General features: G+C 39.9%; 1 protein-coding gene across 3 annotated transcripts in view; it reads left to right on the top strand.

The window, feature by feature from the left end:
• Positions 1-19,508, top strand: part of BICDL2 (BICD family like cargo adaptor 2) — a 192,151-nt gene that overhangs the window by 80,938 nt on the left and 91,705 nt on the right. The window lies entirely within an intron of this gene.

Genomic DNA, 19,508 nt, shown 5'->3' on the forward strand with positions numbered 1-19,508 from the left:
TTGGAGGAAATTGCGTTTTAAATAAAACGATTCTTAAAGTGATAGTAAGACTTTTTTATTTTTGTTTCATCAAACTGTTGGTTTGTGGCCATGTCTGACATGGAGCAGGAGTCTGCTCTTATGAATGTGTGTTTATTGTGCTTAGAGGCCCAAGTTGTTACCCCTATGCAATTTTGTTCCTTATGTGTTGAGAGGACTTTGAAAAATAAAGATAAACTTATTTCTTTCATGTAATTGGCAAGAGTCCATTAGCTAGTGATGTATGGGATATACAACCAGGAGGGGCAAAGTTTCTCAAACCTCAAAATGCCTATAAATACACCCCTCAGCCCTCACCACACCCACAATTCAGTTTTACAAACTTTGCCTCCTATGGAGGTGGTGAAGTAAGTTTGTGCTAAGATTTCTACGTTGACATGCACTTCTCAGCATTTTGAAGCCTGATTCCTCTCAGAGTACAGTGAATGTCAGAGGGATGTGAAGGGAGTATCACCTATTGAATGCAATGATTTCCCTAACGGGGGTCTATTTCATAGGTTCTCTGTTATCGGTCGTAGAGATTCATCTCCTACCTCTCTTTTCAGATCAACGATATACTCTCATATACCATTACCTCTACTAATAACTGTTTTAGTACTGGTTTGGCTATCTGCTATATGTGGATGGGTGTCTCTCTGTAAGTATGTTTTCATTACACTCTCAGCTATGGTTTGGCACTTTATGCATTAATATAAAGTTCTAAATATATGTATTGTACTTATATTTACCATGAGTCAGGTTTATGTATATTTCCTTTTGCAGACTATCAGTTTCATATTTAGGAAAATATTTTTCTTACCTGGGGTATAGTCTTTTTTCAATTGACTGCTTTTTCATTAAATTTCGCGTGCAAAATTAGGCTTACGAGGGGGCAAAATGCCAAAGTTTATTGCGTCATTCTTATTGCGAAATTTTTTTTGCCGCAAAGGTATGTCCGATGACGCAAATTTGTCATTTCTGGCGTCTTAGTTTTCACCAAATTCCTTGCACAAGGTTGCGTCTACAATGACGTGAGTGTATCATTTCCGGATGTTGTTAGCGCCAAAAAAATTCAGTTTTCGTTGTGTGTCATTCTTGGCGTCAAATAATTTCATTATTTAAAACCCCATTCATATGTGCCTCTTGCCTTTTTCTATTTCAGAGGGCTATGCTGTTTGCATTTTTTCCCATTCCTGAAACTGCCATATAAGGAAATTGATAATTTTGCTTTATATGTTGTTTTTTTCTCTTACATTTGCAAGATGTCTCAATCTGATCCTGTCTCAGAAACCTCTGTTGGAACCCTGCTGCCTGATAACAGTTCTACCAAAGCTAAGTGTATTTGTTGTAAATTTGTGGAGATTATATCTCCAGCTGTGGTATGTAATAGTTGTCATGATAAGCTTTTACATACAGAGAATGTGTCCATCAGTAATAGTACAATGTCTGTTGTTCCTTGAACATAACTAATGTACATGATATACCTGTGAATATAAAAGATTTTTTTGCTGAGGCGATTCAGAAGGCTTTGTCTGCCATCCCGCCTTCTAATAAACGTAAAAGGTCTTTTAAAACTTCTCATAAAGTTGATGAAATTTCAAATGACCGACAACATACTGAATTATTCTCCTTTGATGAGGATCTATCTGATTCATAAGATCCTTCCTCATATGTTGACACTGACAAATCTACTTATTTATTTAAAATGGAGTATATTAGTTCCTTGTTAAAAGAGGTGTTGATTACATTGGATATTGAGGAGACTAGTCCTCTTGATATTAAAACTAGTAAATGTTTAAATTCTGTTTATAAACCTCCTGTGGTTAATCCAGAGGTTTTTCCAGTTCCTGATGCTTTTTCTGATATGATTTCTAAGGAATGGAATAGGCCTGGTACTTCTTTTATTCCTTCTTCAAGGTTTAAAAAATTGTATCCTTTGCCAGCAGTTAGATTAGAGTTTTGGGAAAAGATACCCAAAGCTAATGGGGCTATTTCTACTCTTGCTAAACGTACTGCTATTCCTATGGAAGATAGTACTTCTTTTAAAGATCCTTTAGATGGGAAACTTGAATCCTATCTAAGTAAAGCTTATTTATATTCTGGCCATCTTCTTAGGCCTGCCATTTCTATGGCTGATGTTGCAGCTGCATCAACTTTTTTGTTGTAAAGTTTAGAGCAACAGGAAATTGATCCTGATTTGTCTAGCATTGTTCGCTTGCTTCAACATGCTAATAATTTTATCTGTGATGCCATTTTTGATATCATCAAAATTGATGTTAAATCTATGTCTTTAGCTATTTTAGCTAGAAGAGCTTTGTGGCTCAAATATTGGAATGCTGACTAGGGGGGGTAGTTATCAAGCCGTCTACTTTTCTGGCTTCGCCGGCCCAATACGCCCACCTAAGCTCGCCTACCTTCGCCGCCGCGGACCTTGAATACGTTCGCCTAAGTTATCAAATAAAGCTGTCAAAAAGCCGCGGGGTGATGAGCAGCGGACTGTGAGAGTTATCACTCATCCGATCTCGCTGCTCTTCTGCTTTTTCCCAGCTTTATTGCTAGCCTGTCACTAAGCACCCACACTAAACTGCACTGTTCTATCCCTATACCGGCGCCCCCAGAGCCTCCCGCAACTAAATAAAGTTACTAACCCCTAAACCGCCGCTCCTAGACCCTGCCGCAACTCTTATAAATGTATTAACCCCTAAACTGCTGCTCCTAGATCCTGCCGCAACTCTGATAAATGTATTAACCCCTAAACCGCCGCTCCCGGACACCGCTGCCACCTACATGATACCTAGTAACCCCTATCCTGCCCCCCCTATACCGTCGCCCTCTATAATAAAATTATTAACCCCTATCCTGCTGATCCCGCACCTCGCCGCAACTAAATAAATAGTTTAACCCCTAAACCACCGCTCCCTGAACCCGCCGCAACCTATATTAAACCTATTAACCCCTATCCTGCCCCCCCATACCGTCATCACCTATAATAAATTTATTAACCACTATCCTGCCCCCCACTACACCGCCGCCACTGTAATAAAATTATTAACCCCTAAACCTAAGTCTAACACTAACCCTAACGCCCCCCTAACTTAAATATTAATTAAATAAATCTAAATAATATTTTTATTATTAACTAAATTAATCCTATTTAAAACTAAATACTTACCTTTAAAATAAACCCTAATATAGCTACAATGTAATTAATAATTATATTGTAGCTATCTTAGGATTTATTTTTATTTTACAGGCAACTTTCAATTTATTTTAACTATGTACAATAGCTATTAAATAGTTATTAACTATTTAATAGCTTACCTAGCTAAAATAAACTGAAATTTACCTGTAAAATAAATCCTAACCTAAGTTACAATTACACCTAACACTACACTATACTTTAATAAATTATTCCTATTTAAAACTAAATACTTACCTGTTAAATAAACCCTAAGATAGCTACAATGTAATTAATAATTATATTGTAGCTATCTTAGGATTTATATTTATTTTACAGGTAACTTTGTATTTATTTTAGCTAGTTAGAATAGTTATTAAATAGTTATTAACTATTTAATAACTACCTAGCTAAAAGAAATACAAAATTACCTGTAAAATAAATCCTAACCTAAGTTACAATTAAACCTAATACTACACTATCATTAAATTAATTAAATAAACTACCTACAAATAACTACAATTAAATACAATTACATAAACTAACTAAAGTACAAAAAATAAAAAAAGCTAAGTTACAAAAAATAAAAAAATAAGTTACAAACATTTTAAAAATATTACAACAATTTTAAGCTACTTACACCTAATCTAAGCCCCCTAATAAAATAACAACCCCCCCCCAAAATAAAAAAATGCCCTACCCTATTCTAAATTAAATAAAGTTCAAAGCTCTTTTACCTTACCAGCCCTTAAAAGGGCCATTTGTGGGGGCATGCCCCAAAAAGTTCAGCTCTTTTGCCTGTAAAAGAAAAATACAACCCCCCCAACATTAAAACCCACCACCCACATACCCCTAATCTAACCCAAACCCCCCTTACAAAAACCTAACACTAATCCCCTGAAGATCATCCTACCTTGAGTCGTCTTCACTCAGCCGAGCAGCGATGGAACCGAAGTGGACATCCGGAGCTGAAGAAGTTAATCCTCCAAGCGGCACTGAAGAAATCTTCCATCCGATGAAGTCATCATCCAGGCGGCGTTGAAGAAGTCTTTGATCCGGCCGATGTCATCTTCCAAGAGGCGCTGAAGATGTCTTCTATCCGGGCGATGTCATCTTCCAAGCCGGGTCTTGAATCTTCCTCCCGCCGACGCGGAACCTCCTTCACCGACGGACTACGACGAATGAAGGCTCCTTTAAGGGACGTCATCCAAGATGGCGTCCCCTCAATTCCGATTGGCTGATAGGATTCTATCAGCCAATCGGAATTAAGGTAGGAAAAATCTGATTGGCTGATGGAATCAGCCAATCAGATTGAGCTTGCATTCTATTGGCTGATCGGATTCCATCAGCCAATCAGATTTTTCCTACCTTAATTCCGATTGGCTGATAGAATCCTATCAGCCAATCGGAATTGAGGGGACGCCATCTTGGATGACGTCCCTTAAAGGAGCCTTCATTCGTCGTAGTCCGTCGGTGAAGAAGGAGGTTCCGCGTCGGCGGGAGGAAGATGACATCGCCCGGATAGAAGACATCTTCAGCACCTCTTGGAAGATGACATCGGCCGGATCACAAACTTCTTCAACGCCGCCTGGATGATGACTTCATCGAATGGAAGATTTCTTCATCGCCGCTTGGAGGATTAACTTCTTCCGCTCCGGATCTCCACTTCGGTTCCATCGCTGCTCGGCTGAGTGAAGACGACTCAAGGTAGGATGATCTTCAGGGGATTAGTGTTAGGTTTTTGTAAGGGGGGTTTGGGTTAGATTAGGGGTATGTGGGTGGTGGGTTTTAATGTTGGGGGGTTGTATTTTTCTTTTACAGGCAAAAGAGCTGAACTTTTTGGGGCATGCCCCCACAAATGGCCCTTTTAAGGGCTGGTAAGGTAAAAGAGCTTTGAACTTTATTTAATTTAGAATAGGGTAGGGCATTTTTTTTATTTTGGGGGGGGTTTGTTATTTTATTAGGGGGCTTAGATTAGGTGTAAGTATCTTAAAATTGTTGTAATATTTTTAAAATGTTTGTAACTTATTTTTTTTATTTTTTGTAACTTAGCTTTTTTTATTTTTTGTACTTTAGTTAGTTTATGTAATTGTATTTAATTGTAGTTATTTGTAGGTAGTTTATTTAATTAATTCAATGATAGTGTAGTATTAGGTTTAATTGTAACTTAGGTTAGGATTTATTTTACAGGTAATTTTGTATTTCTTTTAGCTAGGTAGTTATTAAATAGTTAATAACTATTTAATAACTATTCTAACTAGCTAAAATAAATACAAAGTTACCTGTAAAATAAAAATAAATCCTAAGATAGCTACAATATAATTATTATTTATATTGTAGCTATATTAGGGTTTATTTTACAGGTAAGTATTTAGTTTTAAATAGGAATAATTTATTAAAGTATAGTGTAGTGTTAGGTGTAATTGTAACTTAGGTTAGGATTTATTTTACAGGTAAATTTCAGTTTATTTTAGCTAGGTAAGCTATTAAATAGTTAATAACTATTTAATAGCTATTGTACCTAGTTAAAATAAATTGAAAGTTGCCTGTAAAATAAAAATAAATCCTAAGATAGCTAGAACATAATTATTATTTATATTGTAGCTATATTAGGGTTTATTTTAAAGGTAAGTATTTAGTTTTAAATAGGATTAATTTAGTTCATAATAAAAATATTATTTAGATTTATTTAATTAATATTTAAGTTAGGGGGGCGTTAGGGTTAGACTTAGGTTTAGGGGTTAATAATTTGATTACAGTGGCGGCGGCGTAGTGGGGGGCAGGATAGGGGTTAATACATTTATTATAGGTGGCGACGGTGTGGGGGGGGGCAGATTAGGGGTTAATACATTTATTATAGGTGGCGACGGTGTAGGGGGGGCAGATTAGGGGGTTAATAAATTTAATATAGGTGGCGACGGTGTAGGGGGGGCAGGATGGGGGTTAATACATTTAATATAGGTTGCGGCGGCTTCAGGGAGTGGCGGTTTAGGGGTTAATACATTTATTATAGTTGCGGTGGGCTCCGGGAGCGGCGGTTTAGGGGTTAATATGTATAGAGTAGCTTGCGGTGGGCTCCGGGAGCGGCGGTTTAGGGGGTAATAACTTTATTTAGTTGCAGCGGTGTAGGGGGGGACAGATTATTGGTGTTTAGACTCGGGGTACATGTTAGGGTGTTAGGTGTAGACAGCTCCCATAGAAATCAATGGGATGTCTGTCAGCAGCGAACTTGTACTTTCGCTATGGTCAGACTCCCATTGATTCCTATGGGATCCGCCGCCTCCAGGGGTGGCGGTTTGAAAACCAGGTACGCTGGGCCGTAAAAGTGCCGAGCGTACCTGCTAGTCATTTGATAACTAGCAAAAGTAGTGAGAATGTGCCGCACTTGTGTGCGGAACATCTGGAGTGACGTAAGAATCGATCTGTGTCGGACTGAGTCCGGCGGATCGAAGCTTACGTCACAAAATTCTACTTTTGCCGGTCTCGAGCCTTTGATAACTAAGGCGAATCAGCCTCGCCACAAATACGCTGCGGAATTCCAGCGTATTTGAGGTTGACGGCTTGATAACTACCCCCATGGTATCTATGTCTAGATTACTATCTCTTTCTTTCAAAGGTAATAAGTTATTTGGTTCTCAGTTGGATTCGATTATTTCAACTGTCACTGGAGGGATGGGAGTTTTTGTGCCTCAGGATAAAAGACCTAAGGGTAAATCTAAAGCTTCTAACCGTTTTCTTTCCTTTTGACAATGTAAAAAACAGAAACCTAAACCTCCCCCCAAAGAATCTGGTTCCAATTGGAAACCTTCTTTAAGTTGGAGTAAATCCAAGCCATTTAAGAAACCAAAGCCAGCCACCAAGTCTACATGAAGGTGCGGCCCTCATTCCAGCTCAGCTGGTAGGGGGCGGATTAAGATTCTTCCAAAACATTTGGGCAGATTCTGTCCAAAATCAATGTATTCAGAGTATTGTCTCTCAAGGGTACCGAATAGGACTCAGAGTAAGACCTCCTGTGAGAAGATTTTTTTCTCTCACGCATCCCAGCAAATCCAGTAAAGGCTCAGGCTTTTCTGAAGTGTGTTTCAGACCTGGAGCTTTCAGGGGTAATCATACCAGTTCTGTTTCAGGAACAGGGTCTGGGGTTTTATTCAAATCTTTTCATTGTCCCAAAGAGAAAATTCATTCAGGCCAGTTCTGGATCTGAAAATTTTGAATCGTTATGTAAGAGTGCCAACTTTCAAAATGGTGACTTTAAGGACTATTCTGCCTTTTGTTCAGCAAGGTCATTATATGTCCACAATAGACTTACAGGATGCATATCTTCATATTCCGATTCATCCAGACCACTATGAGTTTCTGAGATTCTTTTTTCTAGACAAGCATTACCAATTTGTCGCTCCTCCATTTGGCCTAGCGACAGCTCCAAGAATCTTTTCAAAGGTTCTCAGTGCCCTACTCTCTGTAATCAGAGAACGGAGTATTACGGTGTTTCCTTATTTGGACGATATCTTGGTACTAGCTCAGTCTTTACATTCTGCAGAATCTCACACAAATCAACTAGCGTTGTTTCTTCAAAGACATGGTTGGAGGATTAATTTACCAAAAAGTTCTTTGATTCCTCAGACAAGGGTCACCTTTTTAGGTTTCCAGATAGATTCAGTGTCCATGACTCTGTCTCTAACAGACAAGAGATGATTAAAATTGGTTTCATCTTGTCGGAACCTTCAGTCTCAATCATTCCCTTCAGTATCTATGTGCATGGAAGTTTTAGGTCTTATGACTACAGCATCGGACGCAATTCCCTTTGCTCATTTTCATATGAGACTTCTGCAGCTGTGTATGCTGAACCAATGGTGCAATTAATATCCTTGAATCCCAATGTTCGACTCTCTCTGACTTGGTGGTTAGATCACCATCATATAGTTCAAGGGTCCTCTTTTGTTCATCCAACCTGGACTGTGATCACAACAGATGCAAGTCTTTCAGGTTGGGGAGCTGTCTGGGGATCTCTGACAGCACAGGGGTTTTTGAAATCTCAAGAGGTGAGGTTACCAATCAATATTTTAGAACTCTGTGCTATTTTCAGGGCTCTTCAGGTTTGGCCTCTGTTGAAGAAAGAACCATTTATTTGTTTTCAGACAGACAATATCACAACTGTGGCATATGTCAATCATCAGGGTGGATGATTCTCAGCCCCAAGCTATGAAAGAAATCTCGGATACTTGCTTTGGCTGAATCCAGCTCCTGTCTAATTTCTGTGGTTCATATCCCAGGTATAGACAATTGGGAAGCGGATTATCTCAGCCGTCAGACTTTACATCCGGGGGAGTGGTCGTTCCATCCAGATGTGTTTTCTCAGATTCTTCAGGTATGGGGTCTTCTAGAAATAGATCTGATGACTTCCCATCTAAACAAGAAAGTACCCAGGTACCTGTCCAGGTTCAGGCGGAAGTGGTGGATGTGTTAGCAGCTCCTTGGTGTTACCAACCTGCTTATATCTTCCAGTCTCTGGTTCTTCTTCCAAGAATGATTTCCAAGATCATCATGGAATAATCGTTTGTGTTGCTGGTAGCTCCAGCATGGCCTCACAGATTTTAGTATGCGGATCTTATTCGGATGTCCAGTTGCCAACCTTGGCCACTTCCATTAAGGCTAGACCTTCTGTCTCAAGGTTCATTTTTTCATCAGGATCTCAAATCATTAAATTTGAAGGTATGGAAATTGAATGCCTAGTGCTTAGTGATAGAGGTTTCTCTGACTCAGTGATTAATACTATGTTACAGGCTCGTAAATCTGTTTCTAGGAAGATTTATTATCGAGTTTGGTAGACTTATATTTTATGAAGTTCTTCTCATAAATTCTCTTGGCATTCATTTAGAATTCCTAGAATTTTACAGTTTCTTCAGGATGGTTTGGATAAGGGTTTGTCTGCAAGTTCCTTGAAGGGACAAATCTCTGCTCTTTCTGTCTTATTTCACAGAAAGATTGCTAAGCTTCCTAATATTCATTGTTTTGTACAGGCTTTGGTTCGTATCAAGCCTGTCATTAAATCAATCTCTCCTCCTTGGAGACTTAATTTGGTTTTGAAGGCTTTACAGGCTCCTCCATTTGAGCCTATGCGTTCTTTGGACATTAAACTACTTTCTTGGAAAGTTTTGTTCCTTTTGGCCATCTCTTCTGCCAGAAGAATTTCTGGATTATCTGCTATTTCTTGGGAATCTCCTTTTCTGATTTTTCATCAGGATAAGGCGGTTTTGCGGACTTCATTTAAATTCTTACCTAAGGTTGTGAATTTTAACAACATTAATAGAGAAATTGTAGTCCCTTCCTTGTTTCCTAATCCTAAGAATTCTTTGGAGAAATCCTTACATTCTTTGGATGTGGTAAGAGCTTTGAAATATTATGTTGAAGCTACTAAAGATTTCAGGAAGACTTCTAGTCTATTTGTTATCTTTTCTGGTTCTAGGAAAGGTCAGAAGGCTTCTGCCGTTTCCTTGGCATCGTGGTTTTGGTAGCTTTTGATTCATCAAGCTTATTTGGAGTTGGGTCAAGCCCCGCCTCAGAGAATTACAGCTCATTCTACTAGATCAGTCTCAACTTCGTGGGCTTTTAGGAATGAAGCTTCAGTTGATCAGATTTGCAAAGCAGCAACCTGGTCTTCTTTGCATACATTTACTAAATTCTACCGTTTTTATGTATTCGCTTCTTCGGAAGCAGTTTTTGGTAGAAAAGTTCTTCAGGCAACTGTTTCAGATTCTTCTGCTTATGTTTCAAGTTTTTTTCATTTCATGAGGATTAATTTATATTTTGGGTTGTGGATTATTTATTTCAGTGAAAAATTGCTGTTTTTATTTTTATCCCTCCATCTCTAGTGACTCTTGCGTGGAGTTCCACATCTTGGGTATTGCTATCCCATATGTCACTAGCTCATGTACTCTTGCCAATTACATGAAAGAAAACATAATTTATGTAAGAACTTACCTGATAAATTCATTTCTTTCATATTGGCAAGAGTCCATGAGGCCCACCCTTTTTATGGTAGTTATGATTTTTTTGTATAAAGCACAATTATTTGCAAATTCCTTTGTTGATGCTTTTTACTCCTTTCTTTATCACCCCACTGCTTGGCTATTTGTTAAACTGAATTGTGTGTGTGGTGAGGGGTGTATTAATAGGCATTTTGAGGTTTGTGAAACTTTGGCCCTCCTGGTAGGATTGTATATCCCGTACGTCACTAGCTCATGGACTCTTGGACTCTTGCCAATATGAAAGAAATGAATCAGTTAGTTCTTACATAAATTATGTTTGTTTTCTTAAAGTGACAGTAGCAGTATTTTATAAAATATTAAAATTTCACTTTATATTTTGGAAAAAAGTGGATTGTTATTTTGGTTCAAGAATCTGTGTCTTTTCATAAAGTTATGTCTTGAGACACAATTGTTTTCCTATGCTATTCTGTGTTGCAGTCTTAGCTAGGTCTCTTAAATTCAATATAGATTGTTGCTTTCTGAGCCAATGTCTCTCAGGATGATGCTGTTCAGGCAATGCCACAGCTTTCTCCTCAAACGTCCCAAGCCTCAATGGCGTCACATGCAGTGCCCTGTGGTTTCTTTCAGCCTCCTGGAGGCTTTTATTTGCCTGTAGATTTTGCTGCACATATATCTTCTACGGTATCTGCAGCATTATCTGCTTTTCCTATGCTAAAGGGAAAACGCAAGAGGAAAATTAGAGATTCAGATAGTAAGATTTTTGTTCCACCTGCTGCTACACAGGTTGCCCTTCCTCATAAGTCTGATGAGGAGGAAATGTCGGTAGCCTCTGAGGGTGAAATCTCAGATTCGGACAGTATAATTCCTTAATCTGTACAAGCTTAAATCTGAAGATTACTTCTTCAGCATCACCTTTGTGTATTGTTAAATGAGGTTTTGGCTACTTTGGACGACTCCGATATCATGTCGTTGTCAACCCTATGAAGTCTAGCGAACTTTATAAATTCTATGATGTTTCTTCCTTCGTGGAAGTGTTTTTAGTCCATGCAACAGAGATTATTCACAGGAATGGGAGAAGCCAGGGATACCTTTCTCCTCATCTCCCGTCTTTAAAAAGATGTTTCCTGTCGCTGTCTCCATTAAAGTTTATGTGCACGGTGCCTTAAGTAGAAGGGGCCATTTCTATTCTGGCTAAGAGAACTATGATCCCTATAGAGGATAGCTGTTCCTTTAAGGATCCCTTGGACAAGGGGCTGGAGGCTTATTTGTCAATGTTGTATGTTCATCAAAGTTTTTAATGGCAATCTGCAGTTTTTACTGCCACGTAGCAAATGCTCCATCTTATTGGTGCAATGCCTTGTCCAAGACAGGATTAAGGCTCTCAATCCAGCCAATTCCTTTAATTATGATGATACCATGCAAGTTATTGACTGGGAGACAAGATTTCTGGCTTCACTGTCCTAGCCTGCAAGGTGTTATGGATGAAATCTTGGTCAGTTAATTTTACCTCTAAGTCCAAGCTTCTGGCGCTTCCTTACAAGGGTAAGACCTTGTTTGGACCTGGTCTGGCAGAAATAATTTCTGATATTATGGATGGATCTTTTCTACCACAAGTCCAATAGAACAGACCTAAAAGACATCTAAGTAATTTTCATTCCTTTCGTAACTTCAAGGAAAGTCTTCCTCTCCCTTTTTCTAAGCAGGAACAGTCCAAGTCTTCTTGGAAACCCAATCAGTCTTGGAACAAGAGGAAGCTATTGAAGGGTTTGCCCTCTGTTCCGGGATCAGATCAAGTGGGGGGCAGACTTTTTTTTTTTATCAGGCTTGGATACGAGATGTCCCAGATCCTTGGGCTGTGGACATAGTATCTCAGGGTTACAAAATAGAATTTTCCTTCCTGGGAGTGATAGTTCCAGTTCCAGTTAAGGAACAGGGCCTACAATTCTATTTAAATCTGTTTGTGGTTCCCAAAGAGAGGGAATTTTTTTATTTTTTCTTGTTGTTTTTTCTATGTCCCCACTGAAGTAAAGTGAATATAGAAAAGAGTTCCCTTGCTCCAGCTACAAGGGTAGTTTCTTAGGGACCATAATAGATTCCCTATCTATGAAAATATTTCTGACAGAGGTCAGAAAATCCGTTATTCTTTTCTCTTGCCTCTCTCTACAATCTACTGTTCGGCCATCAGTGTCTCAATGTATAAAGGGAGTTAATCTGATGGTCGCTTCCATAGACATCATTCCCTTTGCTCGTTTCCATTTGTGTGCTCTGCAGTTATTCATGCTCAGACAATGGAATAGAGACCCATCTACTGTTCGGCCATCAGTGGCTCAATGTATGGAGGTAATTGGACTAATGGTTGCTTCCATGAACATCATTCCCTTTGCTCGTTTCCATTTGAGAGTTCTACAGTTAAGCATGCTCAGGCAATGGAACGGACACCATTCGGATCTGTCTCAGAGGATAGATCTAGATCAGTCGACACAAGACTCTCTCCTGTGGTGGCTTTCTCAGGATCATCTGTCTCATGGCACATGCTTTCGGAGACCTTCCTGGGTTATTGTAACCATGGACACCAGCCTGCTGGACTGGGGAGCAGTCTGGGACTCGTTAAAGACGCAGGGACTATGAACTCGGGAGGAATCTGCTCTCGCCATAAACATCTTGGAGTTGAGAGCGATTTACAATGCTCTGATGGCTTGGTCTCAGTTGTCCTTAGCCCGGTTTATCAGGTTCTAGTCGGACAACATCACCTCAGTGGCTTACATCAACCACCAGGGTGGAACTTGGAGTTCCTTAACCATGGAGGAGGTGACTCAGATTGTTCAGTTGGCGGAAACTCACAATTGTTGTCTATCTTCATCCACATTCCAGGAGTGGACAACTGGGAAGCGGATTTCCTGAGCAGACAGACATTTCATTACAGGAGTGGGCTCTCCATCCGGAGGTGTTCTCCAGGTTTACCCTCAAATTCGGGATGCAGGAGTTGGATCTGATGGCGTCTCAGCAGAATGCCAAGCTTCCAACGTACGGTTCAAGGTCAAGAGATCCGCAGGCTGCCCTGATAGATGCTCTGGCGGTTCCTTGGGATTTCAGTCTGGCATATCTGTTTCCTCCGTTTGCTCGCTTTCCACGAGTCATTGCTCGTATCAAACAGGAGAGAGCATCAGTAATTCTAATAGCTCCTGCATGGCTTTGCAGTATCTGGTATGTAGACATTGGCCTCTATTTATCAAGGTCTGGCAGACCTGATCCGACAGTGCAGATCAGGTCCGCCAGACCTCGCTGAATACGGAGAGCAATACGCTCTCCGTATTCAGCATTGCACCAGCAGCTCACAAGAGCTGCTGGTTCAACGCCGCCCACTGCAGACTCACGGCCAATCAGTTGCCAGCAGGGGGGTGTTAATCAACCCGATCGTACTCGATCGGGTTGATTTCCGGCGATGTCTGTCCGCCTGTTCAGAGCAGGCGGACAGGTTATGGAGCAGCAGTCTTTGTGACCGCTGCTTTATAACTGCTGTTTCTGGCAAGTCTGAAGACTCGCCAGAAACACGTGCCGTCAAGCTCCATTCGGAGCTTGATAGATAGGCCCCCTAGTGAAGTTGTCATCTCTTCCACCTTGGAGGTTGCCTCTGAGGAAGGACCTTTTAATTCATGGTCCATTCCTTCATTCAAATCTCGTTTCTCTGAAGCTGACTGCTTGGAGATTGAACGCTTAGTTCTGTCTAAGTGTGTTCTTTCTGGGCCGGTCATTGAGACCATAATTCAGGCTCACAAGCTTGTTACTAGAAAGATTTACCATAAGGTATGGCGGATATACCTTTATTGGTGTGAATCCAAGGGCTACTCTTGGAGTAGGGTCAGGATTCCTAGGATTTTGTCCTTTCTCCAGGAAGGTCTGGAGAAGGGTTTGTCAGTCAGTACTCTGAAGGGTCAGATTTCTGCATTGTCTATTTTATTACACAAGCGTCTGACGGATGTGCCAGATGTGCAATCTTTTTGTCAGGCCCTGGTCAGAATCAGGCCTCTGTTTAAGTCTGTTGCTCCTCCTTGGAACCTTAACCTTGTTCTTAAAGTTTTGTAGCAGGCTATGTTTGAACTTATGCATTCCATAGATATTAAGTTGTTATCTTGCAAGGTTTTGTTTCTTATTTTCTTATTGCTATCTCTTCTGCTCGGAGAGTCTCAGAACTTTCGGCTTTGCAGTGTGATTTGCATTACCTTATTATTCATGTGGATAAGGCGGTTCTTCATACTAGATTGGGTTTTCTTCCTAAAGTGGTTTCAGATAGAAATATTAATCAGGAAATTGTTGTTCCTTCTCTATGTCCTAATCCTTCTTCTCATAAGGAACGTTTGTTGCACAATTTGGATGTTGTGCATGCTCTAAAATTCTACCTACAGGCGACTAAGGATTTTCGCCAGTCCTCTGCCCTCTTTGTCTGTTTCTCTGGAAAATGTAAAGGTCAGAAATAAGTATAATTCGTTTTGCTTATAAGACTGCTGGTCAGCATCCTCCTGAGAGAATTACAGCTCACTTCACAAGGGCTGTCTCTTCTTCTTGGGCTTTCAAAAATTAAGCTTCCGTGTAACAGATTTGCAAGGCTGCAACTTGGTCCTCTCTGCATACTTTTTTCTAAATTTTACAAATTTGATACTTTGGCCTCAGCTCAGGCTTCTTTTGGGAGAAAGGTTCTTTAAGCGGTTGTGCCTTCTGTTTAGGTTTGCCTGTCTTGTTTTCCCTCCCTTGTCATCTGTGTCCTTTTAGCTTGGGTATTGGTTCCTACAAGTAACTGATGACATCTTGGACTCTCCATATCTTAGGAAAGAAAACAAAATGTTTGCTTACCTGGTAAATGTATTTCTTTCCGGATATGGAGAGTCCATGACCCCACCCTTAATTTAAGACAGTTATTTTTGACTAAACCTCAGACATCTCTACACCTTTGTGTTATTCCTTTTTCCATTTCCCTTCGGTTGAATGACTGGGGATTGTGGGTGGGAGAGTGACACTTGATAGCTTTGCTGTGGTGCTCTTTGCCTCCTCCTGCTGACCAGGAGTGATATTCCCACTAGAAATTGATGAAGTAGTCTACTCTCTATATCCGGAAATAAATACATTTATCAGGTAAGAATAAATTTAGTTTTTCCGTAATTTAGTGTTTATTATTTTTTGTAATCTTAAATGTTTTGATTTTTTTCGTAGTATTAGTTTTTTTTCATTTGTAATTTAGATTTTTCAATTTGTATTTTTTTATTTTATTAGAATAGTTATGTTAGGTTAATTTATAGTTTAATGTTAGTTTTTTTTTTTATTTCACGGGTAAATTTTTATTTATTTAAAGATAGTTATATTGTAACTTTTAAGTTAAAGTTTAGGGGGTTAACAGTTTAATTTAGTGTTTTTTTATGTAGGGGGCCGGCAGTTTAGGGGTTAATAGGTTTAGTTTATTCGTTGCAATGTGGGGGGCCGGCGGTTTAGGGGTTAATAGGTTTATTTAGTGTCAGCGATATTGGGGAGCAGCAGATTAGGGGTTAATCACTTTATTTAGGTGTCGGGAGTGGTGGATTAGGATTTAATCATTTTATTTAGTGTCAGGAGATGTCGGGGAGCGGTGGATTAGGGGTTAATATCTTTATTTAGTGTCGGCAATGCCGGAGGGTGGCGGTTTAGGGGTTAATCATTTAATTTAGTGTCGCAATGTTGGGGGGGGCGGACCAGGGGTGTTTAGTGGTTTATGTTAGGGTGTTAGGTTTAAACATAACTTTATTTTCCCCATAGACATCAATGGGGATTGCATTATGGCGATTTGCCATTCCGCATTCTCTCCACATTGATGTTAATAGGGGAAAGCGTGCACAAGCACGTAAACTCAGCCTTTGGCTTTTGTGCAGTATGGAGCTTAACGCACAATAGCGCACAGCACAAGGAGGTTTTTCAGGAACTCATAATGGCAGCGCTATGGAAAGTGCAATAATGCAAATTTTTGAACTCTGTTTAGCGCAAAACTTGTAATCCAGATGATAGTAATGAGAGTTACTGAGTGTGTGAGACTTTTATCATAGCAATGAGAGAGTTACTGAGTGTGTGAGACGGTTACCATAGCAATGAGAGAGTTACTGAGTGTGTGAGACTGTTATCATAGCAATGAGAGAGTTACTGAGTGTGTGAGACTGTTATCATAGCAATGAGAGAGTTACTGAGTGTGTGAGACTGTCACCATAGCAATGAGAGAGTTACTGAGTGTGTGAGACTGTTATCATAGCAATGAGAGAGTTACTGAGTGTGTGAGACTGTTACCATAGCAATGAGAGAGTTACTGAGTGTGTGAGACTGTTACCATAGCAATGAGAGAGTTACTGAGTGTGTGAGACTGTTATCATAGCAATGGGAGAGTTACTGAGTGTGTGAGACTGTTATCATAGCAATGAGAGAGTTACTGAGTGTGTGAGACAGTTACCATAGCAATGAGAGAGTTACTGAGTATGTGAGACTATTACCATAGCAATGAGAGAGTTACTGAGTCTGTTACACTGTTACCATGGTAATGAGAGAGTTATTGAGTGTGTGAGACTATTACCATGGCAATGAGAGAGTTACTGAGTGTGTGAGACTATTACCATAGCAATGAAAGAGTTACTGAGTCTGTTACACTGTTACCATGGCAATGAGAGAGTTATTGAGTGTGTGAGACTGTTACCATAGCAATGAGAGAGTTATTGAGTGTATGAGACTGTTACCATAGCAATGTAAAAAAACAATTTCCACAGCACCAATGAATCAGGAAAAAAAGTTTAACAAACTTGTCTTTTATTAATCCATTTCAGCTTATACAAAGCACTGGCACACAGCAGCATAAAGCGACGTTTCGGGCTGTTAACCCTTACTCATGCTCAGGGTCAACAGCCCGAAACGTCGCTTTATGCTGCTGTGTGCCAGTGCTTTGTAAAAGCTGAAATGGATTAATAAAAGACAAGTTTGTTAAACTTTTTTCCTGATTCATTGGTGCTGCGGAAATTGTTTTTTTACAGTCTACAGAGAGGTGTTTGCAGTGGCCCTCTACCACGAGCATCAGGTGTGTGCTGTCTATCATTTAGGAACTGTTACCATAGCAATGAGAGAGTTACTAAGTGTGTGAGACTGTTACCATAGTATTGAGAGAGTTACTAAGTGTGTGAGATGGTTACCATAGCAATGAGAGAGTTAAAGAGTGTGTTTGACTGTTACCATGGCAATGAGAGAGTTACTGAGTGTGTGAGACTTTTACCATGGCAATGAGAGAGTTACTAAGTGTGTGAGATGGTTACCATAGTATTGAGAGAGTTACTAAGTGTGTGAGATGGTTACCATAGCAATGAGAGAGTTAAAGAGTGTGTTTGACTGTTACCATGGCAATGAGAGAGTTACTGAGTGTGTGAGACTGTTACCATAGCAATGAGAGAGTTACTAAGTGTGTGAGATGGTTACCATAGCAATGAGAGAGTTAAAGAGTGTGTTTGACTGTTACCATGGCAATGAGAGAGTTACTGAGTGTGTGAGACTTTTACCATGGCAATGAGAGAGTTACTGAGTGTGTGAAACTGTTACCATAGCAATGAGAGAGTTACTAAGTGTGTGAGACTGTTTCCATAATACCATAGCAATGAGAGAGTTACTGAGTGTGTGAGACTGTTACCATAGCAATGAGAGAGTTACTAAGTGTGTGAGACTTTTACCATGGCAATGAGAGAGTTACTGAGTGTGTGAGACTGTTACCATAGTAATGAGAGAGTTGGTGAGTGTGTGAGACGGTTACCATAGCAATGAGACAGTTAAAGAGTGTGTTAGACTGTTACCATAGCAACAATAGAGTTACTGAGTGTGTGAGACAGCTACCATGGCAATGAGAGAGTTACTGAGTGTGTGAGACTATTACCATAGCATTGAGAGAGTTACTGAGTGTGTGAGACAGCTACCATGGCAATGAGAGAGTTACTGAGTGTGTGAGACTGTTACCATAGTAATGAGAGAGTTAGTGAGTGTGTGAGACGGTTACCATAGCAATGAGACAGTTAAAGAGTGTGTTAGACTGTTACCATAGCAACAATAGAGTTACTGAGTGTGTGAGACAGCTACCATGGCAATGAGAGAGTTACTGAGTGTGTGAGACTATTACCATAGCATTGAGAGAGTTACTGAGTGTGTGAAACTGTTATCATAGCAATGAGAGAGTTATTGAGTGTGTGAATATGTTACCATAGCAATGAGAGAGTTACTGAGTGTGTTACACTGTTACCATGGCAATGAGAGAGTTATTGAGTGTGTGAGACTGTTGAATAATTTAAGCGGAAATACTGGCGCTGAAAGCAGGGTAGTACACAAATACAATATACGGGTAACCTAAAAGGGTTGATATAAGCGCCAATTCTCACCTATCCTCCTGTGTGAGACTGTTACCATGGCAATGAGAGAGTTACTGAGTGTGTTACACTGTTACCATGGCAATGAGAGAGTTACTAAGTATGTGAGACTGTTACCATAGCAATGAGAGAGTTACTGAGTGTGTGAGACTGTTACCATAGCAATGAGAGAGTTAATAAGTGTGTGAGACTGTTACCATAGCAATGAGAGAGTTACTGAGTGTGTGAGACTGTTACCATAGTAATGAGAGAGTTAGTGAGTGTGTGAGATGGTTACCATAGCAATGAGAGAGTTAAAGAGTGTGTTACACTGTTACCATAGCAACAATAGAGTTACTGAGTGTGTGAGACGGCTACCATGACAATGAGAGAGTTTCTGAGTGTGTGAGACTGTTACCATAGTAATGAGAGAGTTAGTGAGTGTGTGAGACAGTTACCATAGCAATGAGAGAGTTAAAGAGTGTGTTAGACTATTACCATAGCAACAAGAGAGTTACTGAGTGTGTGAATATGTTACCATAGCAATGAGAGAGTTACTGAGTGTGTTACAATGTTACCATGGCAATGAGAGAGTTATTGAGTGTGTGAGACTGTTGAATAATTTAAGCGGAAATACTGGCGCTGAAAGCAGGGTAGTACACAAATACAATATACGGGTAACCTAAAAGGGTTGATATTAGCGCCAATTCTCACCTATCCTCCTGTGTGAGACTGTTAACATGGCAATGAGAGAGTTACTGAGTGTGTTACACTGTTACCATGGCAATGAGAGAGTTACTAAGTATGTGAGACTGTTACCATAGCAATGAGAGTTACTGAGTGTGTGAGACTGTTACCATAGCAATGAGAGAGTTACTAAGTGTGTGAGACTGTTACCATAGCAATGAGAGAGTTACTGAGTGTGTGAGACTGTTACCATAGTAA

The sequence above is a fragment of the Bombina bombina genome, chromosome 11 (genome assembly GCF_027579735.1).
Source record: "Bombina bombina isolate aBomBom1 chromosome 11, aBomBom1.pri, whole genome shotgun sequence".
Taxonomy (NCBI): Eukaryota; Metazoa; Chordata; class Amphibia; order Anura; family Bombinatoridae; genus Bombina; species Bombina bombina.